This window comes from Scyliorhinus torazame, unplaced genomic scaffold, assembly GCF_047496885.1.
Source record: "Scyliorhinus torazame isolate Kashiwa2021f unplaced genomic scaffold, sScyTor2.1 scaffold_1056, whole genome shotgun sequence".
In the NCBI taxonomy this organism is placed as follows: domain Eukaryota; kingdom Metazoa; phylum Chordata; class Chondrichthyes; order Carcharhiniformes; family Scyliorhinidae; genus Scyliorhinus; species Scyliorhinus torazame.
The window spans coordinates 45,750-61,757 of NW_027308783.1; the positions used below are offsets into that span (position 1 = coordinate 45,750).

General features: G+C 53.4%; 1 long non-coding RNA gene across 1 annotated transcript; it reads right to left on the reverse strand.

The window, feature by feature from the left end:
- Positions 1-681: 681 nt before the first annotated feature.
- On the reverse strand, positions 682-15,763 carry LOC140406960 (uncharacterized). Its single transcript, XR_011939404.1, has 3 exons — positions 15,666-15,763; positions 12,354-12,563; positions 682-906 (listed from the first exon to the last, which is right to left on the reverse strand). It is a non-coding gene; the product is annotated as an uncharacterized lncRNA (long non-coding RNA).
- Between the last annotated feature and the right edge of the window lie 245 nt (positions 15,764-16,008).

Sequence of the window (16,008 nt, forward strand, 5' to 3'; positions counted from 1 at the left end):
TGCCGTCCTTGCCCGGTCTGGCCTACACGTGACTCCCGACCCACAGCAATGGGGTTGACTCGTAGCTGCCCCTCACCGAAATGGCCGAAGGAGACACTCGGTTTGAGGGCAGTTCGGGACGGCAATGAATAATGGGTCCAGCCGCATCCCAGGAAATCAAGTCAAACGAATCAGAGCAGGAGTTACTGTCCAAACAGGAAGTGACCATTCAGCCTGGCCCATCAATTAGTCACTGCCGATCGGTGGCGTAACTCCGCGGGGTTCTGGGTCCTTCTCGTTCTCCCTCGCAATCCAACCTTCATTTTGCTCCCGTTGCATCCGTGAATTTGACCCCCATTCGCCGCGCCCCAGTTTCCTTCTCGACCGTTTCCCTGTTTATTCGCCGTCCCGTAAACCTCATCGATTAAGGAGGGGAGACCCTGGGTCCCCATCGTTCACGGAGGTCCCAGGTAGCCGGTGGCCCTCGCCTCCACACTCCCAGCACGCCCGAGGCGACGAGCAAAATCCTTTGCAAGCTAAAGGTTTGTGGGCGATGTCAGGACCCCACCAGCAAAGTCCCGCCCGAGGACTCGGTCGAAGTTTAATGGGGCCAGGCCTTCCCCAAACAGACAGGAATGTAGACTGAATGACCCCGGGGGAAACAACGGGACGGGTGGGTCAATGGCTGGAAAGGCACACAACTTTTCAAGACACAAACATTTCCTTTATTTAACTTTCCACATTCAAAGAGTTCTTTATCCAGGCGTCACGTTGTGACAGGAGCGAAGGTAGAGCCAGCGCTGCCGTGTGGAGATCTGGGCTGTCTGATGGCGGGTCAGTGGGTGAGGAATTTTCAGAGGTGCGAATGTCACCCGGAAGTTCCGTTCGATCCGGAGCCAGGGATGTACCAGGACACAACAGGAGAGGCTGAAAAACAAGTCCGTGAAATGCCGGTGGGTAAAGGTTTGTCACTGCGTAACTCTGGACAACAGCTCACCACTGACAGGGATAGGTCTTACTGCATAATCGGGTAGTACTGGTGGGGACGGGTCTGTCACTGTATAACACTGTGGTACAGTACTGGTGGGGATGGGTCTGTCGCTGTATAACACTGGGGTACAGTACTGGTGGGGACGGGTCTGTCACTGTATAACACTGGGGTACAGTACTGGTGGGGACGGGTCTGTCACTGTATAACACTGGGGTACAGGACTGGTGGGGACTGGTCTGTCACTGTATAACACTGGGGTACAGTACTGGTGGGGACGGGTCTGTCACTGTATAACACTGGGGTACAGTACTGGTGAGGACGGGTCTGTCACTGTATAACACTGGGGTACAGTACTGGTGGGGACGGGTCTGTCACTGTATAACACTGGGGTACAGTACTGGTGGGGACGGGTCTGTCACTGTATAACACTGGGGTACAGTACTGGTGGGGATGGGTCTGTCGCTGTGTGACACTGGGGTACAGTACTGGTGGGGACGGGATTGTCACTGTGTAACACTGGGGTACAGTACTGGTGGGGACTGGTCTGTCACTGTATAACACTGGGGTACAGTACTGGTGGGGATGGGTCTGTCACTGTATAACACTGGGGTGCAGTACTGGTGGGGTCGGGTCTGTCACTGTACAACACTGAGGTACAGTACTGGTGGGGACGGGTCTGTCACTGTATAACTCTGAGGTACAGTACTGGTGGGGACGAGTCTGTCACTGTATAACACTGGGGTACAGTACTGGTGGGGACGGGGCTGTCACTGTATAACACTGGGGTACAGTACTGGTGGGGACGGGTCTGTCACTGTATAACACTGGGGTACAGTACTGGTGGGGACGGGTCTGTCACTGTATAACACTGGGGTACAGTACTGGTGGGGACGGGTCTGTCACTGTATAACACTGGGGTACAGTCCTGGTGGGGAGGGGGCTGTCACTGTATAACACTGGGGTACAGTACTGGTGGGGACGGGTCTGTCACTGTATAACACTGGGGTGCAGTACTGGTGGGGTCAGGTCTGTCACTGTACAACACTGAGGTACAGTACTGGTGGGGACGGGTCTGTCACTGTATAACTCTGAGGTACAGTACTGATGGGGACGAGTCTGTCACTGTATAACACTGGGGTACAGTACTGGTGGGGACGGGTCTGTCACTGTGTGACACTGGGGTACAGTACTGGTGGGGACGGGGCTGTCACTGTATAACACTGGGGTACAGTACTGGTGGGGACGAGTCTGTCACTGTATAACACTGGGGTACAGTACTGGTGGGGACGGGTCTGTCACTGTACAACACTGGGGTACAGTACTGGTGGGGACGGGTCTGTCACTGTACAACACTGGGGTACAGTACTGGTGGGGACGGGTCTTTCACTGTATAACACTGGGGTACAGTACTGGTGGGGACGGGTCTTTCACTGTATAACACTGGGGTACAGTACTGGTGGGGACGGGTCTGTCACCGTATAACACTGGGGTACAGTACTGGTGGGGACGGGGCTGTCACTGTATAACACTGGGGTACAGTACTGGTGGGGACGGGTCTGTCACTGTATAACACTGGGGTACAGTACTGGTGGGGACGGGTCTGTCACTGTATAACACTGGGGTACAGTCCTGGTGGGGAGGGGGCTGTCACTGTATAACACTGGGGTACAATACTGGTGGGGACGGGTCTGTCACTGTATAACACTGGGGTACAGTACTGGTGGGGACGGGTCTGTCACTGTATAACACTGGGGTACAGTACTGGTGGGGACGGGTCTGTCACTGTATAACACTGGGGTACAGTCCTGGTGGGGAGGGGGCTGTCACTGTATAACACTGGGGTACAGTACTGGTGGGGACAGGTCTGTCACTGTATAACACTGGGGTACAGTACTGGTGGGGATAGGTCTGTCACTGTATAACACTGGGGTACAGTACTGGTGGGGACGGGTCTGTCACTGTATAACACTGGGGTACAGTACTGGTGGGGACGGGTCTGTCACTGTACAACACTGGGGTACAGTACTGGTGGGGACGGGTCTGTCACTGGATAACACTGGGGTACAGTACTGGTGGGGACGGGTCTGTCTCTCTATAACACTGGGGTACAGTACTGGTGGGGACGGGTCTGTCACTGTGCAACACTGGGGTACAGTACTGGTGGGGAGGGGGCTGTCACTGTATAACACTGGGGTACAGTACTGGTGGGGACAGGTCTGTCACTGTATAACACTGGGGTACAGTACTGGTGGGGCTAGGTCTGTCACTGTATAACACTGGGATACAGTACTGGTGGGGACGGGTCTGTCACTGTATAACACTGGGGTACAGTACTGGTGGGGACGGGTCTGTCACTGTATAACACTGGGATGCAGTACTGGTGGGGACGGGTCTGTCACTGGATAACACTGGGGTACAGTACTGGTGGGGACGGGTCTGTCACTGTGCAACACTGGGGTACAGTACTGGTGGGGATGGGTCTGTCACTGTATAACACTGGGCTACAGTACTGATGGGGACGGGTCTGTCACTGTATAACACAGGGGTACAGTACTGGTGGGGACGGGTCTGTCACTGGATAACACTGGGGTACAGTACTGGTGGGGACGGGTCTGTCACTGTGCAACACTGGGGTACAGTACTGGTGGGGATGGGTCTGTCACTGTATAACACTGGGCTACAGTACTGATGGGGACGGGTCTGTCACTGTATAACACAGGGGTACAGTACTGGTGGGGACGGGTCTGTCACTGTATAACACTGGGGTACAGTACAGGTGGGGACGGGTCTGTCACTGTATAACACTGGGGTACAGTATTGGTGGGGACGGGTCTGTCACTGTATAACACTGGGGTACAGTACTGGTGGGGACGGGTCTGTCGCTGTATAACACTGGGGTACAGTACTGGTGGGGACGGGTCTGTCACTGTATAACACTGGGGTACAGTACTGGTGGGGACGGGTCTGTCACTGTATAACACTGGGGTACAGTACTGGTGGGGAGGGGGCTGTCACTGTATAACACTGGGGTACAGTACTGGTGGGGACAGGTCTGTCACTGTATAACACTGGGGTACAGTACTGGTGGGGACGGGTCTGTCACTGTATAACACTGGGGTACAGTACTGGTGGGGACGGGTCTGTCACTGTATAACACTGGGATACAGTACTGGTGGGGACGGGTCTGTCACTGGATAACACTGGGGTATAGTACTGGTGGGGACGGGTCTGTCTCTCTATAACACTGGGGTACAGTACTGGTGGGGACGGGTCTGTCACTGTGCAACACTGGGGTACAGTACTGGTGGGGATGGGTCTGTCACTGTATAACACTGGGCTACAGTACTGATGGGGATGGGTCTGTCACTGTATAACACTGGGGTACAGTACTGGTGGGGACGGGTCTGGCACTGTATAACAGTGGGGTACAGTACAGGTGGGGACGGGTCTGTCACTGTATAACACTGGGGTACAGTATTGGTGGGGACGCGTCTGTCACTGTATAACACTGGGGTACAGTACTGGTGGGCACGGGTCTGTCACTGTATAACACTGGGGTACAGTACTGGTGAGGACGGGTCTGTCTCTGTATAACACTGGGGTACAGTATTGGTGGGGACGGGTCTGTCACTGTATAACACTGGGGTACAGTACTGGTGGGGACGGGTATGTCGCTGTATAACACTGGGGTACAGTACTGGTGGGGACGGGTCTGTCACTGTATAACATTGGGATGCAGTACTGGTGGGGACGGGTCTGTCACTGGGTAACACTGGGGTACAGTACTGGTGGGGACGGGTCTGTCACTGTGCAACACTGGGGTACAGTACTGGTGGGGATGGGTCTGTCGCTGTATAACACTGGGCTACAGTACCGATGGGGACGGGTCTGTCACTGTATAACACTGGGGTACAGTACTCGTGGGGACGGGTCTGTCACTGTATAACACTGGGGTACAGTACTCGTGGGGACGGGTCTGTCACTGTATAACACTGGGGTACAGTACAGGTGGGGACGGGTCTGTCACTGTATAACACTGGGGTACAGTATTGGTGGGGACGGGTCTGTCACTGTATAACACTGGGGTACAGTACTGGTGGGGATGGGTCTGTCGCTGTATAACACTGGGGTACAGTACTGGTGTGGACGGGTCTGTCACTGTATAACACTGGGGTACAGTACTGGTGGGGACGGGTCTGTCACTGTATAACACTGGGGTACAGTACAGGTGGGGACGGGTCTGTCACTGTATAACACTGGGGTACAGTATTGGTGGGGACGGGTCTGTCACTGTATAACACTGGGGTACAGTACTGGTGGGGACGGGTCTGTCGCTGTATAACACTGGGGTACAGTACTGGTGGGGACGGGTCTGTCACTGGATAACACTGGGGTACAGTACTGGTGGGGACGGGTCTGTCACTGTCTAACACTGGGGGCCTATCACTGTATAACACTGGGGTACAGTACTGGTGGGGACGGGTCTGTCACTGTATAACACTGGGGTACAGTACTGGTGGGGACGGGTCTGTCACTGTATAACACTGGGGTACAGTACTGGTGGGGAAGGGTCTGTCACTGTATAACACTGGGGTACAGTACTGGTGGGGACGGGTCTGTCACTGTATAACACTGGGGTACAGTACTGGTGGGGACGAGTCTGTCACTGTATAACACTGGGGTGCAGTACTGGTGGGGACGGGTCTGTCACTGTATAACACTGGGGTACAGTACTGGTGGGGACGGATCTGTCACTGTATAACACTGGGGTACAGTACTGCTGGGGACAGGTCTGTCACTGTATAACACTGGGATACAGTACTGGTGGGGGCGGGTCTGTCACTGTATAACACTGGGGTACAGTTCTGGTGGGGACGGGTCTGTCACTGTATAACACTGGGGTACAGTACTGGTGGGGACGGGTCTGTCACTGTATAACACTGAGGTACAGTACTGGTGGGGACGGGTCTGTCACTGTATAACACTGGGGTACAGTACTGGTGGGGAAGGGTCTGTCACTGTATAATACTGGGGTACAGTACTGGGGATGGGTCTGTCACTGTATAACGCTGGGGTACAGTACTGGTGGGGACGGGTCTGTCACTGTATAACACTGGGGTACAGTACTGGGGATGGGTCTGTCACTGTATAACACTGGGGTACAGTACTGTTGGGGATGGGTCTGTCACTGTATAACACTGGGGTACAGTACTGGTGGGGATGGGTCTGTCACTGTCTCACACTGAGGTACAGTACTGGTGGGGACGGGTCTGTCAGTGTATAACACTGGGGTACAGTACTGGGGATGGGTCTGTCACTGTATAACACTGGGGTACAGTACTGGTGGGGACGGGTCTGTCACTGTATAACACTGGGGTACAGTACTGGTGGGGAAGGGTCTGTCACTGTATAACACTGGGGTACAGTACTGGTGGGGACGGGTCTGTCACTGTATAACACTGGGGTACAGTACTGGTGGGGACGGGTCTGTCACTGTATAACACTGGGGTACAGTACTGGTGGGGACGGATCTGTCACTGTATAACACTGGGGTACAGTACTGGTGGGGACGGGTCTGTCACTGTATAACACTGGGGTACAGTACTGGTGGGGACGGGTCTGTCGCTGTATTACACTGGGGTACAGTACTGGTGGGGACGGGTCTGTCACTGTATAACACTGGGGTTCAGTACTGGTGGGGATGGGTCTGTCACTGTATAACACTGAGGTACAGTACTGGTGGGGACGGGTCTGTCACTGTATAACGCTGAGGTACAGTACTGGTGGGGACGGGTCTGTCAGTGTATAACACTGGGGTACAGTACTGGTGGTGACTGGTCTGTCACTGTATAACACTGGGGTACAGTACTGGTGGGGACGGATCTGTCAGTGTATAACACTGGGGTACAGTACTGGTGGGGACGGGTCTAACTGTATAACACTGGGGTACAGTACTGGGGATGGGTCTGTCACTGTATAACACTGGGGTACAGTACTGGTGAGGACGGGTCTGTCACTGTATAACACTGCGGTACAGTACTGGTGAGGACGGGTCTGTCACTGTATAACACTGGGGTACAGTACTGGTGAGGACGGGTCTGTCACTGTATAACACTGGGGTACAGTACTGGTGGGGATGGGTCTGTCACTGTATAACACTGGGGTACAGTACTGGGGATGGGTCTGTCACTGTATAACACTGGGGTACAGTACTGGTGAGGACGGGTCTGTCACTGTATAACACTGGGGTACAGTACTGGTGAGGACGGGTCTGTCACTGTATAACACTGGGGTACAGTACTGGTGGGGACGGATCTGTCACTGTATAACACTGGGGTACAGTCCTGGGGATGGGTCTGTCACTGTATAACACTGGGGTACAGTACTGGTGAGGACGGGTCTGTCACTGTATAACACTGGGGTACAGTACTGGGGATGGGTCTGTCACTGTATAACACTGGGGTACAGTACTGGTGAGGACGGGTCTGTCGCTGTATAACACTGGGGTACAGTACTGGGGATGGGTCTGTCACTGTATAACACTGGGGTACAGCACTGGTGGGGACGGGTCTGTCACTGTATAACACTGGGGTACAGTACTGGTGGGGACGGGCCTGTCACTATATAACACTGGGGTACAGTACTGGTTGGGACGGGTCTGTCACTGTATAACACTGGGGTACAGTACTGGTGGGGACGGGTCTGTCACTGTATAACACTGGGGTACAGTACTGGTGGGGACGGGTCTGTCTCTGTATAACACTGGGGTACAGTGCTGGTGGGGACGGGTCTGTCCCTGTATAACACTGGGGTACAGTACTGGTGGGGACGGGTCTGTCACTGTATAACACTGGGGTACAGTACTGGTGGGGACGGGTCTGTCACTGTGTAACACTGGGGTACAGTACTGGTGGGGACGGGTCTGTCACTGTATAACACTGGGGTACAGTACTGGTGGGGACGGGTCTGTCACTGTATAACACTGGGGTACAGTACTGGTGGGGACGGGTCTGTCACTGTATAACACTGGGGTACAGTACTGGTGGGGACGGGTCTGTCACTGTATAACACTGGGGTACAGTACTGGTGTAGACTGGTCTGTCACTGTATAACACTGGGGTACAGTACTGGTGGGGACGGGCCGGTCACTGTATAACTCTGGGGTACAGTACTGGTGGGGACGGGTCTGTCACTGTATAACACTGGGGTACAGTACTGGTGGGGACGGGTCTGTCACTGTATAACACTGGGGTACAGTACTGGTGGGGACGGGTCTGTCTCTGTATAACACTGGGGTACAGTACTGGTGGGGACGGGTCTGTCACTGTATAACACTGGGGTACTGTACTGGTGGGGACGGGTCTGTCACTGTATAACACTGGGGTACAGTACTGGTGGGGACGGGTCTGTCTCTGTATAACACTGGGGTACAGTACTGGTGGGGACGGGTCTGTCACTGTGTAACACTGGGGTACAGTACTGGTGGGGACGGGTCTGTCACTGTATAACACTGGGGTACAGTACTGGTGGGGACGGGTCTGTCACTGTATAACACTGGGGTACAGTACTGGTGAGGATGGGTCTGTTACTGTATAACACTGGGGTACAGTACTGGTGGGGACGGGCCTGTCACTGTATAACACTGGGGTACAGTACTGGTGGGGACGGGTCTGTCTCTGTATAACACTGGGGTACAGTACTGGTGAGGATGGGTCTGTTACTGTATAACACTGGGGTACAGTACTGGTGGGGACGGGTCTGTCACTGTATAACACTGGGGTACAGTACTGGTGGGGACGGGTCTGTCACTGTATAACACTGGGGTACAGTACTGGTGAGGATGGGTCTGTCACTGTATAACACTGGGGTACAGTACTGGTGGGGACGGGTCTGTCGCTGTATAACACTGGGGTGCAGTACTGGAGGGTTTCCACTTGCTAACTGCATTTGAAACAATTCCGACAATATCAGGCCAGCGGTGATTACAGATTAACCCGTGTAGCTGCAAGCACTGATATCCCGCTGACACATTGCTGTGGAAATGCCCAGTGACAACACTGGATAAATTAACACAAGTGAAAGTTTCTGTCGGGAGTAAGTAAGCACCTCGTTTGGGGATGAAGGTAGCAAGCACAGCATCAATCTCTCCAGGCAATTCTAAATGGTTACTGTGTTAGAGTGAGTTGCTTAACGGAGGCAGCGTGTCTTCGTGGAAGGTTTAATGTGACAAAAATGGGGCTGATAAAGGAATCAATACCTGCTCAGTGCAGCCCTTCGATAGTAGTGGACAAGGGCATGGACTGCTTCTGGGGGTAAGGCCTTGGCTGACTCAAAGTTTGCTGCCAGCCACTGAACAGGTTCTCTGATGGATCTGTTCGGTTGAAGACCTTTGCTTTCAGCAGAGGTTTAACATGGCGGACGAACGGGGGAGTTCTGGGGCTGGCCAAATGGTCAGGATTCAGAACGTGTTGCCTGAAGTTGCAGCAAAGTTCGAGACAGAATCAGACACATATTGCAGCGAGGAACGAGATACCGATGGGCTTCCTGCTCATTGTTAGAGCCCTGTGATAATACCACCTCTCGATGCTGAATTGCTTTGAACGATTTGCCAGGTAGTCAGAAGGGAAACATGTTTGGCCTGGTCACAAGGGCAACGAGTTAGTTGTTGGACTACAGCTTGGCCTGGAGGCTGTGCAGGGGGAGGATGGGTAGGCACAGGGTTGCAGTGGGGGTGGGAGAAAGTTGGGACGAGCGCGAGGGGTCACCTCCTCACAGGACCTGCCTTGGCAGTGACGAGAAAGTCCAGCTCCTCTCCATCCCCTGGTCCAGGCTCTCTTCATCTATAACCTCAGGGTGTCGCCTCACATCAAGGTGAGCGAGTGAGTGAAGAGGACATCAAACCCCCCCCCCCACCCCACACACACACACAGCCAGGGCACTGACAGGAACCCCACTCTCAAACCTGATGCAGGTCCGACCACTGCAATTGGATACATCAAAGCAGTTGGTTGCTCAAAGTATAGAGTAGAGAGAGAGTGAGAGAGAAAGATGGAGAGACAGAGAGGGAGAGATGGGGAGAGAGGGAGAGAGATGGAGAGAGAGAGAGATGGAGAGGGAGTGACGGAGCGAGAGATGGAGAGATGGAGAGAGAGATAGAGATGGAGAGAGAGAGAGAGATGGAGAGGGAGTGACGGAGCGAGAGATGGAGAGAGAGATGGAGAGAGAGAGAGACGGAGAGAGAGAGAGAGAGATGGAGAGAGAGAGTTTGGTGGGTGTTTTTTGGACAAGGGTATTACAGGTCAGGGGTAGACGGGGTTAAGATTCTAATCATCCGCAATGGTGTTGAATAGCACAAGCAGTGTGAGGGTTGATTGGTCTCCAGTTCCCACATTCCGAAGAGTAGTGCCCCCAATCCTCAGCCTATGTCTGTGTTTTGAAGAAAAGACCCTTTGTACTTGAGCACAGGGCTGATGGAGTTAGTACCCACTCAATCCCCTATGCAGGGGCTGGTTTAGCACAGTGGGCTAAATAGCTGGCTTCCAATGTAGAACAAGGCCAGCAGTGCGGGATCAATTCCCGTACCAGCCTCCCCGAACAGGCGCCGGAATGTGGCGACTAGGGGCTTTTCACAGTAACTTCATTGAAGCCTACTTGTGACAATAAACAATTATTATTATTATCCACTGATATCATAGAATTTACAGTGCAGAAGGAGGCCATTTGGCCCATCAAGTCTGCACCGGCCCTTAGAAAGAGCGCCCTACTTAAGCCCACACCTCCACCCTATCCCTGTAACCCAATAACCCCTCCTAACCTTTTCTGGTCACTGAGGACAATTTATCGTGGCCAATCCACCTAACCTGCACGTCTTTGGACTGTGGGAGGAAACCGGAGCCCCCGGAGGAAACCCACGCAGACACGGGGAGGACGTGCAGACTCCGCACAGACAGTCACCCAAGACGGGAATCGAACCTGGGACCCTGGAGCTGTAAACACAGGTGCGGTGCAAATCTAGGAAGGGCAGATGGGTGATTGACTCCCAATATCTATGTTCCTGGAAGAGTTGTTGATGTTTTGAAGTCGAACCCTACGATGATGATGAGCTTTAAGGGGAAGATTCCAACTCAACGGAATGTGTTAAACTTCTTCCGTAACCCCCCCCCACCAAACCTCTCCAATTATATTTTTACTCATGATGCGTTGGAGATCTTGTTCGCAGTGGGTCTGCCTCTGAGCCGGAAGCTCCAGCTTCGAGTCCCACCCCAGGACCTGGTGGCCGAGGACTGTGCGTTCGTAACGCGTCCAAAGTAGGTTGAGTGGCAACCTTCCGAGTCCTCCCCAAACACGCGGTAAGAGCGGGCGAGAGTCCTGCTCCGCCATATTTGGTGTGGGGAGGCGCCCTTCAAGCTATAAGACAAGAGCAGAATTAGGCCACTCGGCCCATCGAGTCTGCTCCGTCATTCAATCATGGCTGATATCAAGCCTCTGGCGACACCAGCCACCTGTTCCGGGGGATCGCTCGCGATGGAAACGGATGAACGTCTGCCTCGGTAGGCGTGGCAAGAGAATAGAAACGGATATAAAACAATTGGGCGTCCTCAAGGCATTTTGCTTCTGATTGGACATTGGGAAAGGCCGGTAGAGAAAAGGTTGAGCCTCGCGGAGTCTCCCCTTTTTGCCATTCATTCCCATTGGGTGACCAGAGCCCCCCTGGGGAGTGAATTAGGGTGAGAACGGATGGAGGTGAATAAGCAGAGTAAATACATTTAACGTTTAACAAACTGGACTCTCGGTTCCTGTTGCCGAAACTGGGCAAATGTTGACCGGTGATCCAGACACTGGGTCAGGAATCAGCCACAAAGACCGGGATCCCGTTGCCCGATTTGAACTTACTCCAAACCTGTCCACTTGGGCAGAGGTGTTGCAATCCCCCAGGAATGCTGAAGCCCATTTCTAAGGGTCCCACCAAAGCCTTGGTGGCGAGGTGCCACAAATGACAAAGTCACAGAAGCCGAGGAAAGCTTAAGATCAGGAAAAGGATGATTACTTATTGCTTTATTTATGTAGGAGACACACCGCGTATTAAATCTCTGGGTTAGACGCAAGGTGGGGCCAACACTCAGAAGAGACAGGGCCAGAGTTGTGTTGATGCAAGGTTCCAGTAGACAGGGCATTCTCACTCTTACACGGGACATAATGTGCTTGCTGGTATGTCCTGTTGGCACCCCCCGTCTCTAAATCTGGACGGGGGGGAAGAACCTGATTGCATTCCAGCTAGCTGGACTCGGGGAGACGAGATCAATGTCCAGGGTTCCTCTTGTCCCTACGTTTTGTCAGACCCCTATTTCCCCATGCCATCCCACCCACCATGGCGTATCCGCACCTGCCAAGGGACATGCCCAAATGCGAAACGTTAAGAAAGTCCTGCTCCGCCTGAGCCCACATTGAGAGTGAAGACCACCCGGCCAGCGAATTTATCGCGCTCGTCATCGTTCTTCACATTCGACCCGTAGACTTTGCACTCGATGCTGACATCGGTGTTGTGCGTTATGTTCAGGAATTTCACCGCCACCAATGGTTGTGTGTAGTTCACCTTCAGGACAGAGAGCAATCAACAGTTAGTGTCCACATTGTGCAGCCAATCTATCTCCTGTCCTACATTCCATCAGTCTTGACCATCCCCCCCCATTCCCACCGCTCCTCCATTGGTGGCCATGCCTTCAGCTGCCTGGGGGCCCGAGCTCTGGAATTCCCTCCCCAACCTCCCTCCACCTCTCTCTCTCTCCACCACCCTCTTTCTCCACCTCTCACTCCACCCTTCCTCTCTCTCCACCTCCCTCTCTCTCCACCTCCCTCTCTCTCCACCTCTCACTCCACCCTTCCTCTCTCTCCACCTCCCTCTCTCTCCACCACCCTCTTTCTCCACCTCTCACTCCACCCTTCCTCTCTCTCCACCTCCCTCTCTCTCCACCTCCCTCTCTCTCCACCTCCCTCTCTCTCCACCTCTCACTCCACCCTTCCTCTCTCTCCACCTCCCTCTCTCTCCACTTCCCTCTCTCTCCACCACCCTCTTTCTCCACCTCTCACTCCACCCTTCCTCTCTCTCCACCTCCCTCTCTCTCCACCTCCCTCTCTCTCCACCTCCCTCTCTCTCCACCTCTCACTCCACCCTTCCTCTCTCTCCACCTCCCTCTCTCTCCACTTCCCTCTCTCTCCACCACCCTCTCTCTCCACCTCTCACTCCACCCTTCCTCTCTCTCCACCTCCCTCTTTGTCCAGCACCCTCTTTCTCCAGCACCCTCTTTCTCCACCTCTCTCCACACTCTCTCTCTCCACCTCCCTCCCTCTTCACCTCCCTGTTCGGCTCCCTCTCTCTCCACCTCTCTCTTTCTCCACCTCCCTCTCGCTCCACCTCTCTCTTCAGCTCCCTCTCTCTCTCCACCTCTCTCTTGCTCCACCTCTCTCTCGCTCCACCTCCTCTAATCACCTCTCTCTCTCTCTCCACCTCTCTCTCTCTCTCTCCACCTCTCTCTCTCCTTCTCTCTGTCAGCTCCTTTCAGACGCTCCTCAAAACTGACCATCTTTGGCTGGGAGTTTTGGTCATGCGCCCTATCACCTCCTTGTGTGTCTCACAGTCATATTCTGATCGGCTGCTGCGAATCGCTTTGGTTTGTTGAAGCATGCGGAAGGGATTAGATGGGGAGGTCTCGTGGGGCAGTGGGTTAGCGTTCCAGCCTCTGAGGCAGAGCTCTGGGTTCGAACCCCGCCCCAGGACATGCCGTTCAGAACGGGGGTCAAAACAGATTAAGTGTTAACCTGCAAATCCTTCCAAACACACCAATGGGAAGAAGTCAGAGTAGGGGAAATCCCGCTCGATGTGGAGCGACGCCCCTCGAGCGATAAAACCACCACAGTCTCAGGTGACCATCGGAGGAGAGCTGATTGGTGGTGATTTAACCCGGGAATCGCGTGTGGACACTCGGGCGAGGGCAAAGGTTGAGAAGGCGGGGCCTTCATGAATAACCTCGGTCGGTACGGGGAACTGGACCCCCGCTGCTAGCCTCGCTCCGCATCACAAACCGGCCATCCGGCTAAACCGGCCCCCATAAGCCCCGGGGCATCAGGGCGAGCGACCTTTTCCTCGAATCGCGAGCCACGGAAACCAGACGGAAGCCTGCCTCGGAGCGCCATTGGGTGAGGGAAGAGGAAAGAACTGGGAAAACGCAGGGCGACCTTTCGTCCCTGCCTTTACAAATTGGGAGGGGGGCGGGGGGGGGGGGGGTTCTTGTTTTCAAGTTTCCTCTGTAGCATCTTTCAGGAGGGAGTTTCGAAGAGAGGTCGGACGCCCTCCAGAAGCTTTTCCCTAACGCACGGTAGGCCACCCGGATATTGGAACGGACGGAGCTGCTGCAATAGGGCAGGGTGGGGAGCGGTCAACACACTTCGCTAATCTCATCATGACCAGGGCAAATTGTAAGGGCCGTCATTCCGGGTTCCAGACAGACATAAGAATATAAGAACTAGGAGCAGGAATCGGCCATCTGGCCCTTCCGAGCCTGCTCCGCCATTCAATGAGATCGTGGCTGATCTTTTGTGGACTCAGCTCCACTTTCCCGCCCGTTCACCATAACCCTTTATTCTTCAATAAACTATCTATCTTTATCTTGAAAACATTTAATGAAGGAGCCTCTACTGCTTGATAATTGGGCAGCACGGTAGCATTGTGGATAGCACAATTGCTTCACAGCTCCACGGTCCCGGGTTCGATTCCCGGCTTGGGTCACTGTCTGTGCGGAGTCTGCACGTCCTCCCCGTGTCTGCGTGGGTTTCCTCCGGGTGCTCCGGTTTCCTCCCACAGTCCAAAGATGTGCAGGTTAGGTGGATTGGCCGTGATAAATTGCCCTTAAGTGTCCAAAATTGCCCTTAGTGTTGGGTGGGGTTACTGGGTTATGGGGATAGGGTGGAGGTGTTGACCTTGGGTAGGGTGCTCTTTCCAAGAGCCGGTGCAGACTCGATGGGCCGAATGGCCTCCTTCTGCACTGTAAATTCTATGATAATCTATGATTCACTGGGCAGGGAATTCCATAGATTCACAACCCTTTGGGTGAAGAAGTTCCTCCTAAACTCAGTCCTAAATCTACTTGCCCTTATTTTGAGGCTATGCCCCTTAGTTCTGCTTTCACCCGCCAGTGGAAACAACCTGCCCGCATCTATCCTATCTATTCCCTTCATAATTTTATATGTTCCTATAAGATCCCCCCCCCGCATCCTTCTAAATTCCAACGAGTACAGTCCCAGTCTACTCAACCTCTCCTTGTAATTCAACCCCCTCAACTCTGGGATTAACCTAGTGAATCTCCTTTGCACACCCTCCAGTGCCAGTACGTCCTTTCTCAAGTAAGGAGACCAAAACTGAACACAATACCCCAGGTGTGGCCTCACTAACACCTTATACAATTGCAGCATAACCGCCCTAGTCTTAAACTCCATCCCTCTAGCAATGAAGGACAAAATTCCATGTGCCTTCTTAATCACCTGTTGCATCTGTAAACCAACTTTTTGCGACTCATGCACTAGCACACCCAGGTCTCTCTGGACAGCAGCATGTTTTAATCTTTTATCACTTAAATAATAATCCCTTTTGCTGTTATTCCAACCAGGATAACCTCACAATTGTCAACATTTGATCACTCACATGTGCCTTTTTTCCGTAATACGGAAAGTACATCAGGTCCAAGGTCCCATTGGGAGGGAAGTATTGTACCTCGTGAACTCGATTGCGGTCTTTGGTCTAAACAAGAACAATAAAGAGGAGGAATTTCAGTGGCCGCCTGCTCGAAATGCAGAATTTACAGATTTGAGTGCAAGAGTCAATCAAATAGGCTTCAGAGAGATGCGATGGGAACTTTACACGGGAGAGAGGAGGAAGTGAGGGAATGAGAGAGAGAGAGCGAGAGAGAGAGAAAGGGAGTGAGAAAATGAGAACGAGAAAGAGAAAGGGAGTGAGAAAATGAAAACGAGAAAGGGAGTGAGAAAAT